The following is an 18,537-nucleotide window of genomic DNA, read 5'->3' on the forward strand; positions in this document are numbered from 1 at the left end:
GGCATCTGGTCCCATCACTTTATGGCAGATAGATGGGGAAACAGTGGAAACAGTGTCAGATTTTATTTTTCTGGGCTCCAAAATCACTGCAGATGGTGACTGCAGCCATGAAATTAAAAGACATTTACTCCTTGGAAGGAAAGTTATGACCAACCTGGACAGCATATTAAAAAGCAGAGACATTACTTTGCCAACAAAGGTCCGTCTAGTCAAGGCTATGTTTTTTCCAGTGGTCATGTATGGATGTGAGAGTTGGACTATAAAGAAAGCTGAGCGCCGAAGAATTGATGCTTTTGAACTGTGGTGTTGGAGAAGACTCTTGAGAGTCCCTTGGACTGCAAGGAGATCCAACCAGTCCATCCTAAAGGAGATGGGTCCTGGGTATTCATTGGAAGGACTGATGTTGAGGCTGAAATTCCAATACTTTGGCCACCTGATGCTAAGAGCTGACTCATTGGAAAAGATCCTGATGCTGGGAAAGATTGAAGGTGGGAGGAGAAGGGGACAACAGAGGATGAGATGGCTGGATGGCATCATCGACTCAATGGACATGGGTTTGGGTGGACTCAGGGAGCTGGTGATGGACAGGGAGGCCTGGCCTGCTGTGGTTCATGGCGTCACAAAGAGTCAGACATGACTGAGCGACTGAACTGAACTGAACTGTATTAGGAAGAAAAAACAGAGCCAAGCCTGGGGGTGTACAGGTGCTGAAAAAAGCTAGGGGAAAGGAAACCCTACCCAGGGGACCAGGGTGCAGGCACCACCAGCGAGGCCCCCACAGTCCCCGGGGAGAAGGGACCTGAGCATCCTGGCGGGGAGCTGCCGGAGGCTGGGAGATGAACAGAAGGGTACTCCCTGGGCCAGGAGGCAAGTGAGCATGTCTCCATCAGCCCGAGACCCTTCCAGGCAAGAGGATCAGCCCCCTGGGCACCGGGAGGCAGAGGGTGGTGCACACAGGTGTGCCCTGCTTCTCCGGTGTTAACCACCCTCCTCCCAAGAACTGGATGGGAAATCAAAATTGTTTTGCTAATCAATGATTTTAAATCTCATGTCAGTAGAGACTCCGTGCTACCAACACGAGGGAGAGTTTCCTTTACAGGGTCTAAAAGTGACTCAGTTTTCATTTTGGCCATCTTGTTCCTCATGGCTCTACTGAGTACCTTGCTCTGCCCCTCATCTCAGCTTCTCTCATTTTTTTCTCTACTCGCCCATCAACTCCCATACTGCGACTTGCACTGCAAGCACACATGCATATACACACACAACCTTCAAGGCACAATAAATTACCCGATCTGTCAAAGGTTGTCATAAATAGGAAACATCTCTTGTACATTAGGGTTTATATGGAGCAATGTGTTGTTTGGGTAACGGCTATACTGAGGCTTAGAACAGCTCCCTGTTCTTAAATGGTCGGTCTCTTGAAAGTTAGTTATTAACACGCATGGACCTAGAGCTTGTCATACTGAGTGAAGTAAGTCAGACAGAGAAGGAGAAATATCGTATGCCATCCGTTCTATGTGGAGTCTAAAAAGAAATGATACAAATGAACTTAACAAAACAGAAAGAGACTCACAGACTTAGAGAATGAACTTATGGTTGTGCAGGCAGGGGGAGGATAGGGGGAAGGAATAGTTAGGGAGTTTGGGATCGACATGTACACACTGCTATATTTAAAATGGATAACCAACAAGGACCTACTGTATATCACAGGGAACTCTGCTCAATGTTATGTGGTAGCCTGGATGGGAGGGCATTTGGGAGCAGAATGGATACATGTACCTGTATGGCTGAGTCCCTTTACTATCCACCTGAAACTGTCACAGCATTGTTAATCAGTTATACCCCAATACAAAATAAAAATTTTTTAAATAAATAAATAATATAAATGCTTTGCTGAAATGACTGCCCCCCAAAAAAGTCAACTGTGCAGAATACTAAACAGCACAAAGCATGCATACTTGCAGACAGGCAAGAACAGCAATTCCAAAGAGAGAAAACCCAGGTACCTTTCTAACAATCCTTCAGGTCCATGACAAGTAGGGTGATGGGAGGTGAAGCAAGCTCATCAGAGGGAACAACCAGGATTCCTCCAACAGCTCAAACTAACTGGTGACAGAAACAGGAAGAGCCCTGTGTACAAGTTACAGAAGCTGGGAAAATTCCAGCAATGGTGACAAAATTACTTCCAGGTGGAGAACAAGAAGTTCTGGTAAAGAAGATCACAGGGAGCTGGGCTGTGAGCATGGTGTAAGATTTTGAATTAGGGAGATGGAGGAAGAGGACTTCGTGGGACATGATCAGGACATCTAGACTCCAGTGTTATGTCAGCACCCCATTCAAGATGTCAGAGTTCACCTGCTTCTTTGTGGTTCACTGTTACTGTGTTTTCAGGCTGTTCAGAACAGTTCTGTGAAATAATCTTTAAAACCATCAAAGATCTGGAAACCAGAGGAACTGCAACTACTTTTATATATTTTTAATTACTAGACTTTACTTTTTGGAGCAGTTTTAGGTCTGCGCAGAGAGTATAGAGCCCCCATATACACCATCTCTCTCTGCATGAGTTTCCCCTGTTATTATTAATATTTTGCATTCATGTGGTATGTTTGTTCCAACTGATGAGCCAATATTGATACATTATTATTAACCAAAGTCCATAGTTTACATTGGGGTCCACTCTTTGTGTTGTACATTTTATGGGTTTTTACAAGTATAAAAGGACGTATATCCGCGATTACAATAACACATGTAATAGTTTACTTTTTTAAAGACAGCTCAGACTCTGATTTATAGATTTCTATCTGCATGCGTGCTCAGTTGCTTCAGTCGTGTCCGACTCTTTGCAACTCTATGGACTGTAGGCTGCCAGGCTCCTCTGTCCATGGGATTCTCCAGGCAAGAACACTGCAGTGGATTGCTATGCCCTCCTCCAGGGGATCTTCCTGACCCAGGGAACGAACCCACGTCTCCTGCATTGCAGACAGATTCTTCACCGCTGAGCCACTGAGGAAACCCAGATATCTATCTAATACTGATTAAAACCCACATAGACAGGGAAAATGGATGGTACTTGTACACAGAGCAGAAATGTCTGTGTAGAAAAACTCCCTCTGCTGACACACATTGCAATCAGGAAGAGAGGGGCCTTGCAGAACCTTTCTTTTCTTAGTAAAAATAGCTCATTTAGGTTTTCAACTTTTAGTGGAACCTGAACTTTGGGGATTGGACTAGTTAGTGCTCAAGGAGTTTAGAACGAATTTGGAAGAAATGGCACTACTTCTCATAAAAGTTACTACATGTCCTTGATTTTTCCCCTAGATAGCTTGGAAAATCTAGTTACTACCACATTCTGGAACAGTGCGCCAGCCCACCAAAATTTTGAGGTCAGAATGTCCTAATAATCCTGTGTTACATTCAGAGTATTACTCTCAAGTACACTGAACAGAAAAATGTTAGAGGCTATTTTTCTATCTCCAGTAGGTGACCGTAGATGGAGGATGTTTGTGGAAGAACTAAGAATCCTGAAGGTGGGGGAGAGGGGCGACAAAGGAAAATACTTCTAAGTTCAAATGATAGGAAACAAGAAAAGCCTCAGGGCTCAAGAAATGGAAATCAATGTACTAGTAATAATAAGAGGATCTGGAACAAGTTAAACAGACAAAAGCTATGTCTCCTCTTGAATTAAAATTCATAGCTGTTCCATATGGCGTTGTACTCAGGGACTTTTCGAACTGTCTAATCCAGTGTCTAAGTTGGTTTTCTTCTTTATTCCCCATATTTAATAGGCAAGTTCCTTTAGTGTTCATTCACCCCACTCTACCCTCACCCCTACAAATCTACTTTTATAGATTTTTTGTTTCTCTCATTGTGGGAGGTGGTGATTTTTTAAGAGGGGAAGTTTCGCTCTCACTTGGATTTATCATTTGCAATTTTTGGAGACTTTAGACTTCCTTCCTCTTTCTTTCCTGTCTGAAGGAGCCTCTGCGAGTGAGAGTTCTAGTTGAAATTATGGAGAAATATGTTTCCAGCTCTCCACTGTACTCTCAGAATACACACAAGGGCCCTTTCTGAGCTTTTTCAACTAAAATTATCCTTAAAAGACTTATTTCTGAATGTGTGTCTGCTGACAGATTCAAGGGGATCATTACTGCTGATGAAAAAAATTACTTTATTTCACCGCCAGACAGATGAGTGGCCCCTATCACCATTGGTAAGAACTATGAGCACAAGGCAAGAGAAAATGGACCACTGAGAGAGGGACATGTGTGACTGTTGATTTAAGTGCACAAACAAATAACACCTTACTGATTCTACAAATATTTACTGAGTGCCTACTAGGCACCAGGCCAGCTTCCCAGGTGGCTCAGTGATGAAGAATCCACCTGCCAATGCAGGAGATGCAGGAGACACAGGTTTGTATCCTGGGTTGGAAAGATCCCCTGGAGAAAGAAATGGCAACCCACTCCTGTGTTCTTGCCTAGAGAATCCCGTGGACAGAGGAGCCTGGTCGGCTCCAGTCCATGGGGTGGCAAAGAGTCAGAAACTAACCAACATTAACCTCTAGACAGTATTTAAGACTGTAGATGAGATCACCTAGATAGATGGTGTTTAGGGGAATATAGGAGGGCCCAGGACAGATGGTCCTCTGAGAATACCAGGTTTTAAACTTAAGTAGAAGATGGGAGTCTGCAGAGAAGGCTACAAAGGAGAGACCCATGAATAGAAGAGGAGACAAGAGGGTACAGCGTCCTGAGAGCTCAGGCAGCAGAGTGTGAAGAAGGGTGGTCACTGTGCTGGGGGCTGAGGGACACAGAGAAGGGTACTCTGGAGTTGGCGCCACAGAGGTCACTGGTTGACCTTGACTACAGCAAATTCAATAGAGTGACAGGAGCAAAAACTAGGTGGAGGTAGATGAGGAGTGAATAAAGATAAGAAAGTGATACAGTGAGCAGAAACAAACTCTCCCAGGTGTGTGGGCTCTAAAAGGAAGCAAAGAAATGGGGCAAAATGTGGAGGAGAGTTAAATATGGAAGGCACCAGATCACGTTTGTCTGTAGCTGATGGAAATGATCCAGGAGGGAGGGAGACAGCAATGCCAAAGAGTGAATAAAATGTCCATTCCCTGAAAAGCTATCAGAGGATGGAATCCTGACCCCAGGAGGAGGGACTGGCCTCTGAGGAAACAGGACAAACACTCAGAAGAAAGGAGCAGAGGAAGAGAGGGCAGGCCAGGTGGTGGGAGTTTGTTGATGGGAAGGGGAGGTGGTTCCATCTGTTATAGCGGATGGCTCCTCTTATTTTCAATACAATATGTGGTGAGGCCGTCAGCTGACAATGAGGGTAGGGCAGAAAGCTAGAGGAGAGAAATGCAAGTCATTTCAGGGAAGAAAGGCATATCTTTTTGTATATTTTTTGCCCAACTGCACAGCATGCAGGATCTTAGTTCCCCGACCAGGGATAGAACATGCGTCCTATACAATGGAAGCACAGAGTCTTAACCACTGGACTACCAGGGAACTGGCAAGTTCCCTGAAAAGCAAATCTTATTTAAAAAAAAAACACAGTAGGGTCATCTAGCTCAGTTAAGTACCCACGGGCTTCCCAGGTGACACAATGGTAAAGAATCCACCTGCCAATGCAGGAGACGCAAGAGACTCGCGTTTGATCCCTGGGTCAGGAACATTCCCTGAAGGAGGGCATGGCAATCCACTCTAGTATTCTTGTCTGGAAAATTCCATGGACAGAGAAGCCTGGTGGGCCACAGTCCATGGGGGTCCCAAAAGAGTTGAGCACAACTTAGCAACTAAACAACAACAAACAATCTCCTAAAGAGTCGGACGAGACTGAGCACACATATACTGTATTCATGCCACAACTCAGTTGAATGATTTTCTCCAAAACTGTCTAGAGAGAAGATCTTTTTTTTTCCCTTCCTCCAGAAGAAGCCTATTTACCTGCCACACAACATGCCCCCCTGTTCAGGTGTTAACACTAAGTCGCTTCAGAAGCACCTATAGAACTAGAAACTCTCTGTGAAGTGAAACCCTAACACTGTACAGGTTCCTGGGAACAAGAGATATCCAGGGTGGCTGACAGAGAGAGCTGGACACACAGAGAAATTTCTTCTAATCCTTCTCCTCTCCTTCAAAGTATTCGTTTCTCCAATAATTGGGTCCAAACACAGTCAAAATCTCCTCTCACTGCACATCCGAGATTTGTATGTTTTTTTCCTTTTCATTATCACGAACAACTTTGTATGGAATTTCCTATGAATAGTCACATGCAAGCAAACACATGAAGTGCTTGCAGAACAGTCGTGTGCCAGAAGAGCAAACCAATACCAAGAGCCTCAGCCATAAGAGAGCAGATTCCTCCTTTCAGAAGCAGGACATTAAGCCAGGACACTGTGACGTCTCAGGACTGACGGAGCGTACATCTCTGCATTCCGCAAGCTGCGTGAGCTGCAGCTGACACACCCTCTGTGCCTGCCCTACGCTCATCCTGAAGACAGATACCAGGTCTGCAGGATTCACTGTCAACAATTACTGACAAGGAACCATAAACAGCTTATTATTGTCCACTTTTGATGCTGCTGCTGATAGTCCTGATTGGCACAAGCCATGGGCTTTCAGAGATTGAAATACAGCGCAAAGCCCAAGGTGGGAGGTCTCGTCCTATGGAACTGGCCGAGGCCTTCCAGGTGTGCCTGTGTTGCTCAGTTACTCCTGCCCACAGCCCCCTTGCTCTTAGCACAGGAAGGCAAGCTTTTGATTCTGATTTGCATGTGTGGCATATAAGGCAGGGCCCTGGTCTTGGTAGCCTGCAGTCAGAGACACAGGAGTGCCAGAGGGACTGCCTGGCTGACCTGGCAAGAGCAGAACCCAGCCTGACACTAAGCTGAATCAAGGCCAAAGATGAGATTTGGGGTTGTGGAGGGAGAGGAATGAGAGACATGATTGACTATGTTCTGCAGATCTGTTAACAAACTCAAGCACGGGCAGTATTTCAGGCACTTCCTGAGGTTCAAAGCATTCAGTGCTTAAGCCCTGTGCTGGTTATCTGACATGCATTTTCCCATTCAATCTTTGCTCTCTAGTTTATAGCTGAGAAGAAGCTGGGGTAGGAGGTTAAGTAACATGGTGACATGGCCAATGAGGACAAATTCAACCAGGGCCAATGAACAGCAGGCTCAGAACTGCTCTCACCACTGTGGAAGAATAGCTTTTTTTTTTTTTTTTTTCCTGGTCAGTGAGAAGAGACAGAAACAAATAAAAAGGAAAAGAGCAGGTTGTCCATAATCTGACCAATCAGGGCAAAGGCTTTGGGGAATTTTTGCATATTTTCCATAGAAGATTTTTGATGACATTAAAAAGATTAAGCTGACAGCCTTGTGCAAGGTGGGAGAAGCAGCATTTAAGAGGCTGCCGTGAGACCATTAATGCAGATTAACAGAGAAGCAGGTACAATTTACTAAGCATCCACACTGTGTCAGCAGTGCTTGAGGGTCTTTCTTTACATGTACGCTGTCCTCACTCAGCCCCTAGACACAGGTATTGCTTCCAGAAATGGGGGAACTCACCCAGCAGGGTCACACACTAGTACAAAGAAGGGCCCTGACTGCAGTTAGAGCCCAGGTTGGTCTGACTGTAGAGCACTTTCCCACCCACCTGTGTGGTTGGAGCTTTCAGGACCCAGAGAGGTTGTGGGAATGGAGAGGATGACCTAGACCAGGCTCACCTGGACCATTATTACAATGACCCCACGGTGCTCCCACTCTTTCAGTAGGTCTCGTTCAAGGAAGGCTGTTATTGTTCCCCTGGCCCCATCTCTGCCCTTTCCCAGGGGAGCAGAAGTTTTAATCCTAGTAAAGGAGCTGCTGCTGCTGCTGCTAAGTCGCTTCAGTTGTGTCCAACTCTGTGCGACCCCATAGACGGCAACCCACCAGGCTCCTCCGTCCCTGGGATTCTCCAGGCAAGAATACTGGAGTGGGTTTCCATTTCCTTCTCCAATGCATGAAAGTGAAAAGTGAATGCATGAAATGCATGAAAGTGAAAAGTGAAAAGTGAAGTCGCTCAGTCGTGTCTGACTCATAGTGACCCCATGGACTATAGCCTACCAGGCTCCTCCGTCCATGGGATTCTCCAGGCAAGAGTACTGGAGTGGGGCGCCATTGCCTTCTCTGTAGTAAAGGAGAGTGATGGTGATAACAGCAAAGGAAGTGACTTCCAACCTAACCAGTTACCTCCACCACCAAGAACGGATCGTTTTCACACAAGCATAAGGCAAAGAAAAATGAATACATTGGGATCAAGTATAAAGGGCCAATTAAATAACTGGAAGATTAGCTAACCATTCTCTTAGGCTGCCAAACTGAAGACTAACATAAGCCAGGTTCAAGAATCCTTTTTAAAAATATTAGTTTCCTCAGGCGCATATGTATGATAAGTGGAGCCATATGCTAACAATGAAGCAAACATAAGCATCTTTTATGATTACAACTGTGTGAAGCCCATGCCAGGCCAGGCACTCTGGTTTGGAAACCTTCTTTCTCTTCATCTGTAGGCATCCTAGTTCGCACTAATTAATACCCTAAAAGTAAGCCTTGGAATTTCTAGTTTGTATACGCACACGCACAAGGCCTAGATCCACTGAGGGAGAAGAGCTCCCGGGCGAAATGAGGCGCAGAGCCCGAGTCCTCTTTCCCTGGGTGTATTAGTCAGGATTCTCCGGAGAAAGAGGATCAGCAGGAGATACAGACACATACTTACACATGGGGAGAGCAATCTGCTTTGCTCAGTTTGCTGATTCCCATGTTAATCTCACCCAGAAACACTCTTACAGATACACCCAGCATCATGTTTGACCAAATCTCTGGGCTACCCGTAGCCCGGTCAAGTTGACACATCATAGTAACTATCATGCTGGTGAATTATGGAAATAAAGGAAAAAGTCAGACTAGACCAACCAAGAGGTCGGGGCTCCTCCACTGTCTTCCAGAAAGCAAGAGGCCAGGACTCCTCTTCTGAAAAGTCAGTGGAGCCAAGCAGCTTCCCCTTGTGACAAGCCGGGATGAAGAAGAAGATGGTCCACCTAGAACAGAGGAGGGATTCCTAACTCAGGGTCCAGACCCTAAAGCATCATCCAGATGTTGTGTACATGTCCATCTGGAGAGATTCTATAACATACTCAGATGCTCAAAGGGTCTGTCACCGAAACAAGTCTAGGAATCACTGCTCCAGAGTCTTCCTAAGGAGCTAAAAATCAGAATCAAGGACCTTGGCATTCCAAAATTACTGGACATTTTAAACATTCCTTAGTTACAAGAAGGAATGTACTTCTGAGCAATGGATATACTATTTCAGCTGACTCTCTGGGCCTCGGTGATTATGATTAGTGTGAGGGGAAATGTCCTAGAGCATAACTGTGTGTCAACACAGGTGCGAGGGAGGCTCCAGAGGGAGAGGATATATGTATGCATATAGCTGACTCACATTGTTGTATAGCAGAAACTAACACATTTTAAAGTAATTATACTCCAATTAAAAATGTTTTTAATTTTTTACTAACTGATAGACAGCAGAAACTAACACAAAATTTTAAAGTAATTATACTCCAATTAAAAATGTTTTTAATTTTGTTTTACTAACTGATACACCAATGGCAGTGTCCATAGCAGATCCCTTAGTCTCATTGGAAACAGAGAATATAGACCCCACAAAGTGAGAACTTGAAGCTCCAAAATGGAGGTCAGCCAGTCAATAGGTAGCTAGTGGTATCCATGACAATGAACTTGCCAAGTGAAGCTAACCCCAGGAGAAATGCCTCCCAAAACATGAAGGATTTCAGGGGGCCATATCAGAAGAGCAGACAGACCCACCCAGGCCAGAGGGCTCCTTGGCACAAAGCGAAAGCCTCAGTAAATTCCACACCCTTCCCTTTCTTCCCATCCATGTCTCTTACCGCTCTGACAAAGCTGCTTTGAAGACTACCTTGCTCCACAGTGGAGGCCATAAGTAAACTGAGCTTCCCAGCAAGCGTGAGGAGCGCTTCCTGTCTCATTGCCGGAGGGGTCTCTTGCTGATATGTAATAACCTTCATGTATTGGTTTCCCAGGGTTGTAACAAAGCACCGCAAACTGGGTGGCTTAAAACAACAGAAATGTATTCCCTCACAGTTCTGAAGGCCAGATGTTTGAAATCAGTGCTTCATCAAGGCAATGCTCCCTCCAAAAGTTCCTGGAAGGAATCCTTCCTTGCCTCTCCTAGCTTCTAGTGGTTGCTGTCAGGCAATCTTTGGCATTCTTCAGTTTGTAGATGCCTAACTCCAATCTCTGCCTCCACCTTCACATCATCTTCTCATCATCTTCTCCTCTGTGCATTTGTGTCTCTGGGTACAAATCCCCTTCTTCTTATAGAGACATCAGTCATTGGATTTATGGCTCACCTTGATCATTTTAACTTGATCATATCTGCAAAGACCCTATTTCCAAATAAGGCCATGTCCACTGGTACTAGGGACTATTGTAGAACATGTATGTGTATTTTGGAGAGGCTACAATTCTTCAGTACTTCAAATACAGACACATCCTCTTCTTCTAAACAGTAGCTTGTCGTCACTGAACTGGTAGCTTATAGAGAATAAGCAGTGAATTCATCCAAGCAATGTTTATTTAACAACTACTACACACCAGGCCAGTCCCAGGCACTGAGGATACCATGGTGAATAAGATGGACAAGGAGCCTTCCCTCTGGGAACTCACAGTGCTGTAAAGAGAGACAGAATATGAACAAGTAAACAAGTCAAAAAACTTCAGAGAGTGGTGAGAACTGTCACCCCAGCTGCTCCAAAGTGGCCGTTCAGGGGGCAGGGAACTGAGGGGGCCTCCAGTGATAGAGAACTCGTGTTTGTAGGGCATGCCACAGCAAAGACCTTGAAGCAGTGGTGCTGATGAACGATACCTACCCTCAGGGTGTAGGTAGATTAATTAATGTTTGTCAAGTGGTTTGAAGATCAGAGTTTTTTATTGCTGTTCCCAAGATGTCAATTCCCTTAGAAAAAGAAGCCATCTCCCAAGGCAGTGGCTGCTCTCCATCTGACGGGATAAGATCTTCCCCATGTTTTCATCTGTCAGAAGGAAAAAAAAAAAAAAGTTTGTTTAATTAGCAGGCAATGTTTTTCTGGAAACAGCTTCTGTGAATTAGCAAAGAGGCTGCAACTCCCAGCATATTATTATCATTTGTCTTTTCCCACATCTGACATTTGCACTCTGTCGCAAGTCACAAATTCCTGAAGGATAGATGTACAAGTGGTGAGCTAAGTGGTGAGCATGACACACCACTAAGGATTTCTGTTGCAACTGAAATTTAAAATCTTCAGGAAACATCTGCAAGATTATCAGGGCAAAGGGGTAGCAGAGGGAGTGGAAACCTGGAGGAACGATGGGTGAATGCCTTGCTATATTTTCCGTTTCTATTTTCTCAGTCTGAAACAGGCTGATAATCTTTCCCTGTCCCTTTGCTCCCCTATCATATTTATCACTGGGGTCAGTCCTGTTACCTGTGTCTACTGCTTATGCCTGATTCTCAAGCAGGCAACAGAAATGGGCATCACAGTCTAAATGAAGATCAGGAACGACAAGAGACTCCATCCCACATTAGGAAGGAGTGGTGGGAACTCCGGCAAGTCCAAGGTTCATGCCCCACAAAGGGCAACCATTTGTGACTGATAGGTTGTTTTGGTTTCTTTGGTCCAATGCACATGTCTGGTGGTTAACTATTACATTTACTGACTAATTGTGAGGTCTATATGTAGTTTCAAGTTCTACTTGGCTGCACTGTGCATTCTGAACAAGCGTATCACTTTTCCTGTGTCGTTTCTTCAGGAGAAAAATGCACCCAGTAACATTTGTCTCATATTTACTTCACAGGCCTAATTGAATATTACTTTGAGTTCCTCAAAGAAATAATATAAAAATGCTGCTTATCTCTCTTAAAGACTGCAGTAATGACAGCTTCTTCTCAATACAATTTTATGTCTCATCTTCCCTTTGAAATAATCCCAGTCTTGACTTGTTGAAAGAAGGGTGAAATACGTTTAGCAGCATTTTCTAGTTGGTAAAACAACCTTAGAGATAGTTTCTGAAAGTAGATTATCTAATAAAAAGTAAAAATAAAAAGATGACCGCATATCAATATCCAGCCCCACCAGCGGTTGTAACAGTCTTCTAGAAATCCCACTGGGTGGCAAAAGCCTATAAAGAGATTGGGATGGAGAGAGAAGGAAGAAATGAAACACAGGACATATCAAATCTCTAGAAATAATGAATTTTGTAGACACTGCTTTCTTTAAAATAAAGAAAATATGTGTCTGCTTTCTCCAGTGCCCAGAGGACCTGTCTTGGAAAACACTGCTGGGAAGTGTGGTTCATTAAATCTCATCTTTTTTCCTCTGCCGTCCCTCTCACCCTCCCCCTTACCTCTTCCTGCACAACCAAACACCTCACACTCTCCTGTTGGTGTGGGAGTCACGAGGATTTTTTTTTATGTTTGTTTTAATTGTGGTAAAAGTCACATAATACAAAGCATACTATTTTAACCAATATTTAACTATATGGTTCAGTGGCAGTAAGTACATTCACATTGTTGTGCAACTCTCACTATCATCAATCTCCTGAATTTTTCACCTTTCCAAACTGAACTCTGTCCCCATTAAACACCAAGTACCCTCTTCTCCCTCCCTCACCACTGGCCCTTGGCATCTACCAATGTCCTTTCTGACTGTATAAATTCGACTGTTCTAGGTACCTCATATAACAGAATGGGGGGGGGGAAGGTACAATCTGTTTGTGGGACATATGGTAACTTTAAAAATGCATTCCAATATACATTAGAAATTGGGAGGATTTTGACTGAAGAAAGCCGTCGTATCTCAGTAACACCAAGACATCCAGCCTGAGAGTAAAGGGAGGGACAAATGAGGTGGAAGTTTCCCCTCCTTGGCCCTGGCTGGACAGAGTGGGTGGGTAAACTCCTGCCTCCTTTCTCCTTTAGGGGCAGGAAACAGTGCTTTTAATCACTGAGGAGTCTGCATGAGGTTGGTTATTTGAGAGGAGTTCATTTGTTTTTCTCTTGGAAGAGATCTGCAAGAGAGATTTATCCATGTTGGTAACAGTGGTTAACCTCACTGGAGTGCTGGCCACGTTTAGGGCCTCATTCCTAGCACTTTGCCCATATTTAGTCCACATAACAACCTGAGGATAGAACTAAGATTGACTCACCCACCACTTAGTATCTATGTGATACTGTGCCCGCACAAGCTACTTGCCCTCTCTGAGCCTGGGTTTGCTCATCTCTGAAATGGAAATAAAAATCACTTCTTTCATAGGAGGGTCATTGGGAGAACTAGGTGCAGTAACACTTGTCAATTGCTTTAAGAGCTCAATATGAATTTTGTTGTTAATATTGTCAGATTTCTCTGGTGGTCCAGTGGTTAGGACTCTGCACTCCCAGTGTGGGGGCCAGTGGTTCAATCCCTGGTTGGAGAACTGAGGTCTCGCATGCCGCATAATGCAACCTAAAATATTGATGTTAATATTGTCAATACATTATTCTCTACTCATGCCTTGGTGTGTCATTACATCCAGCTGATGCCCCACAGGGCTGATTTTCCCCCTGTCCATCCATGTCAGGTGGTCAGGGTTCTATCAAATGTCAAGAGTGTAGTATTTTGTACTTACATACCTGATAGGGAGTCTACTAGATGTTTCATTAATTAGTATTACGGTGTCAACATCAGTGCCATGTTAAATGCCCAAAGCATTTCACTGCATGGAGTATTGTCTGCCTGGCACTCTGTTGCATGCCAGCTCTCCTGGGAATGGAGGAGAGGTCCTCTAGCCTGGACAGGAGTTTGGTAATAACTTCCCATCCTGTGTGCTCCCAAAGATCCCCATCTAGCCCCTCTCAGAGCACTGAGCACAAAAAGTTGCCTGTTTCCTTTCTGTCTCCCTCAAGTAGGAGTGAGTCTGAGGGAAAGAACTATGTCATAATTATGGTTATATCACCACTGACCAGCAGGCTCCTTGACATGTAGTCATAGCACATCACAAACGTTGGGTGGCTCGATGGAGAAAATGAAATAAAGCTGGCAACTTGCCCCATGTAGCTGAATTTGTGGTCTTGTGAGTGGCAAGTGGTTTTCAATATTTAAAGATGAAGGAATGTTTTTGCCTGTGCAGTTTCAACAACGGGTCATTTCCTCCTCATCTCTAGTGTCAAACTCTCTGGCTCCCCAGCCCCAGTGTCCGTCAGTGCTGGGTGCCTCAGCAAAGTGTCTACTCAGACACTCAGATACCTAGCACCGAACCTTCTGGCTGCAGCTTTGGGCAAGGGAACTTAGGTGTCACCATCTTCCCTCGCTGCCTCCTGGCTTGTTTGTATATATCATTTATTATTTATTTATTTATTTTTGGCTGTTCTGGGTCTTCATTGCTGCTCATAGGCTCTCTCTGGTTGCCACCAGTGGGGGCTACACTTTCTTGTGGTGAGGAAGCTTCTCATTGCAGTGGCTTCTCTTGTTCACCTCAGGAGTTGCAGCTCGTGAGCATAGTTGCACCTCGACACATGGAATCTTCCCATACCAGCGATCAGACCCGTGCCCTCTGCATTGGCAGGCAAATTCTTATCCACTGGACTACCAGGGAAGTCCTCTCCTGGCTTCTTTCATCAGCCAAAGGTCCTTCCTGGCTGCCATTGGAGTCCTGTTCTCTCCACTGCGTTCCCAGGCTCTGTATCTTCTCTGGGATCTTCTGCAGCACACAGCCATGGCACCACATTCACTCTACAGGCATGCAGTTAATAGGCACTTTAGCATTACCCCCAGGGAAGCTTTAAACATTGGCTTTATTTTAGCTCTGCCCAAGTGGGAATTCTTCCAATTAAAGAAGATAATATAAAAGCCTAAAACTGGTACAGACAATAAGTGTTACTAAGTCTCCTTGACCAAAGGACAAACACCACCCTAGGTCTTTATTAGCTTATGGTTCCTGAGTCATGATCCTCACACGTGGTTTTAAACAAAACCAGGTAGGAAAGGGAGTAAGTGGCATCTTTCAGTTCTCCCTGGGGCTACATGGATGTCGCTCAGGGCCGATCATGTACTTACTCTGCGCGCTAAGCAGTGGAGGACAGAGCAGACCGCTAGGTCTTGTTTTCTCATGCCGCACAGCAGTACATCAGCTCTTGAAATGCCAAGAATGCTTTATAGAGCTGAGCGGAACGGAATCTCCCCAGATGGAGTGTGTTGCTGCTAGAGGCTCTCACCACCCATCAGCCCTGTCAAGATGAGCCAACTATCTCTTTGCAAAGATATAATTTTAGAGAGATCAGAGCTCAGTAATATGTGCCCAGTATACTGGGAATAAAATGTGACTTTCATTAGTCAGATGACCAGAAGATGTACTATAACTTGTCTTTGCTGAGACCCTACAGCTGATGGTGTTTTTAAATTTAATTTATTCTCAAAAATTGATTTTCTTTATTTGATTTGCCTCCTCTATTGGGCTTTCTATGAAGACTGCTCATGGTATGGCCATTAATAACCACAGGACCCTCTGAAATTTCCTTGAGTATCACCCCTTGAGGTTATTTGTTTCTGTGAATTCTACTCTTTAGTTCTCTAATAAGAGCATTTCAAAAACCAAACAGTATTTTATGTTTAACTTCCCAGGTGCTGAGGGCTTCCCTTGTGTCTTGGCTGGTAAAGAATCTGCCGGCAATGCGGGAGACCTGGGTTTGATCCCTGGGTTGGGAAGATCCCCTGGAGAAGGGACAGACTACCCACTCCAGTATTCTGGGCTGGAGAATTCCATGGATTGTATAGTCCATGGAGTCCCAAAGAGTCGGACATGACTGAGAGACTTTCACTTTCATGTTCTTTCCCAGGTGCTGAAGGGCTATTGGAAATGGCGCTTCCCACCAGCCTATCAGTTACTCACTGTCGAGTCACTGTCGAGTGTTGTGATAGAATCCTTAGGGCTGCTCTGGGGTTCATCTCCAAGAGGGTGACTCTTGCCCCAAAGTGAAGCAAGCTAGCCTGGCTGCATCTGTCTTGGGCAACCTTTTGCGTGCAGCTTCGCAAACAGTGCCAGGGAACTTGCTTAAGACCAGTTAAAATTCGTGACAAGCAGCCAGACAGAAAGAATTGAGATTCGCTTTATCTCTGTGATGTGGGGGACCAAAGCCTCTAGAAGGGCTGGCCGGGGCTGGCCGGTAGAGGGAAGGCAGGGTTAAAAGAAATCTTCCTGGCTGGTCTTCAGCTGGAGAAACTTCTTTGCTTCAATCCATTTAGAACTATTCATTTCCATGGAGTTTTGTTTTAGATTCTGAGTTCATTTGTAGTGATACTTGCTAATCAATTTTAAGTGGAAACAGCTGCTGTGTGTCACACAGAGTCCCCCTTCAAACCCTGGAAAAATGTAATTCAAACCATCCTCTCCCCACCCCCAAGCTGACTCACAATGTGCACCCCTATGGTTCTGTCTGTCAGGTTCCTCCCCTTCGCTCCATGGGGCCAGCCCTCTGGGGGGCAGGTCAGAGGGAGAAGAGGGGAGAGGTGTGTGAGCAGGAGGAGTGGGGATCCTGACAACCTGTGGGATAGAGCAGTTTGTGACCTCAGCAGTCAGGAAGGTGATGTGCAGAAGGCAGCCATGTTTCTCCTTTCGCTCGTCCATGACATGTTTATTGAACAGCTACTACGCGCTAACAAACTATGCTGCCTGCTTGGGACAGAAATGAGAAGATGCAAACCCTGTTCTGGAGGAGCTCATAGTCCAGTGGGGAGACGGGGGCTTAGAAAGTCCTAACACAGAGAGTTAAGTCCCATGATGGAGGTGGTGCAAGGGCAGCAGGAGCTCCAGGTTGGTCCTTGAACTCACCCTCCAACTCTCCCATGCACACCCACATCCTCAGTCTTATGAAGAGCCAGGTCTGGCAGCGTGGTCAGCTTCAGGCCTGGGACTGGCATGGTCACTCCCGTGTGGGATCAAGGTAAAGTGTACTCTTCCCTGCCTCCCTGCCCTGTGTTCCAGCACTTCCCCTGAGTGGCAAGCACACTGTAAAGGCCAGCATCCCTACCAGGGCCATTCTCCAGGACCATCCAGGAAAAGAGAGATGAGCTACTTCGCCTCTACCCTAAAGGAGAGAAAGGGGAGACCCAAGTGCGCCCCAAAATCCAGGAGGTCAAAGACTGTGACTTTGCACTCCTTCATTGCTCTCAGGACATCAGTTCAAATTCAGTTTAGACACTTAGTCGAGTCTGACTCTTTGTGACCTCATGGACTATAGCACACCAGGCTTCCCTGTCCTTCACCATCTCCCAGAGATTGCTCAAACTCATGCCCATTGAGTCAAACGATGCCATCCAATGATCTCATCCTCTGTCCTTCCCTTTTCCTTCTGCTTTCAATCTGTTCCTGTACCAGGGTCTTTTCCAATGAGTCGGCTCTTCACATCAGGTGGCCAAGGTATTGGAGCTTCAGCTTTAGTATCAGTCCTTCCAATGAATATTCAGAGTTGATTTCCTTTAGGATTGACTGGTTTGATCTCCTTGCAGTCCAAGGGACTCTCCAGAGTCTTCTTCAACACCACAGATTGAAAGCATCATACTTCAACACTCAACCTTCTTTATGGTCCAATTCTCACATCTGTACATGACTACTGGAAAAGCCATAGCTTTGACTAGATGGACTTCTGTCAGCAAAGTAACATCTCTGCTTTTTAATACACTATTAAGGTTTATCATAGCTTTTCTCCCGAGGAGCAAGCATCTTTTACTTTCATGGCAGTAGTCACCATCCACAGTGATTTTGAAGATCAAGAAAATGGGTTTCTCTATCTGTAGACTGGGAGTAACACTGGAAACATTTGGAGAAGATCAGGGAGAAAATAGAAGTATGGATGTTCTGGTGAGAGAGCTTGAGGACATCTCACTACAGTCAATAAGCCATGTTCCTGGCTGTTGTAGCTCCCGGACAGAGCAAGACTATAGCCTAGATCACTCTACCCATCCCCAACTAACTGGACCCTGGCTGTGTTTTGTGAATTACACATGGAGCTAGATTCCCATGGCTTCCAGGGGACCAACAAATGTAAAATGTAAAACAACAAATGTAAAAAGAGGCAGAGACAGAGGATTTAACCTGGGGGGGTGGGGGCTGTTCCCTATCACTGGGCCCCTGTCCTCTTTGAGTATTCAGCCTTAGAATCAGTAAGACACTGAACTGCAGCTTTTCTATTCACAGTGGAACTGAGGCTCCATTTCCTCAAATACAAAACCAGAAACAGCCAAAGAACCATCCTGAAGTTTAACTCTGAGAGTCCATGTGATCCACACTAGAAAATCTATTAATTCTAAAGTTTTTTCTTTTAACCTCCTTACTCTTCATGCTGTTTCTTGTTTAATATTATTAGCTTCCTGAAAGTCTCACAAGATGAATTAGTTAGTTCTCTTGCCCAGGGAATGACCTGAGGAAGATACTTG

The 18,537-nt window shown here is 45.1% G+C and overlaps 1 protein-coding gene and 1 long non-coding RNA gene across 6 annotated transcripts in view; one reads left to right on the top strand and one right to left on the bottom strand.

The window, feature by feature from the left end:
• SLC9A9 (solute carrier family 9 member A9) overlaps nt 1–18,537 on the top strand; it is a 634,995-nt gene that overhangs the window by 558,296 nt on the left and 58,162 nt on the right. The window lies entirely within an intron of this gene.
• On the bottom strand, nt 10,650–16,617 carry LOC145538092 (uncharacterized). The gene is made up of 3 exons (XR_014076635.1): nt 16,516–16,617; nt 10,963–11,124; nt 10,650–10,763 (listed from the first exon to the last, which is right to left on the bottom strand). It is a non-coding gene; the product is annotated as an uncharacterized LOC145538092 (long non-coding RNA).

This window comes from Giraffa tippelskirchi, chromosome 2, assembly GCF_054371585.1.
Source record: "Giraffa tippelskirchi isolate mGirTip1 chromosome 2, T2T-mGirTip1v1.2.pri, whole genome shotgun sequence".
NCBI lineage: Eukaryota > Metazoa > Chordata > Mammalia > Artiodactyla > Giraffidae > Giraffa > Giraffa tippelskirchi.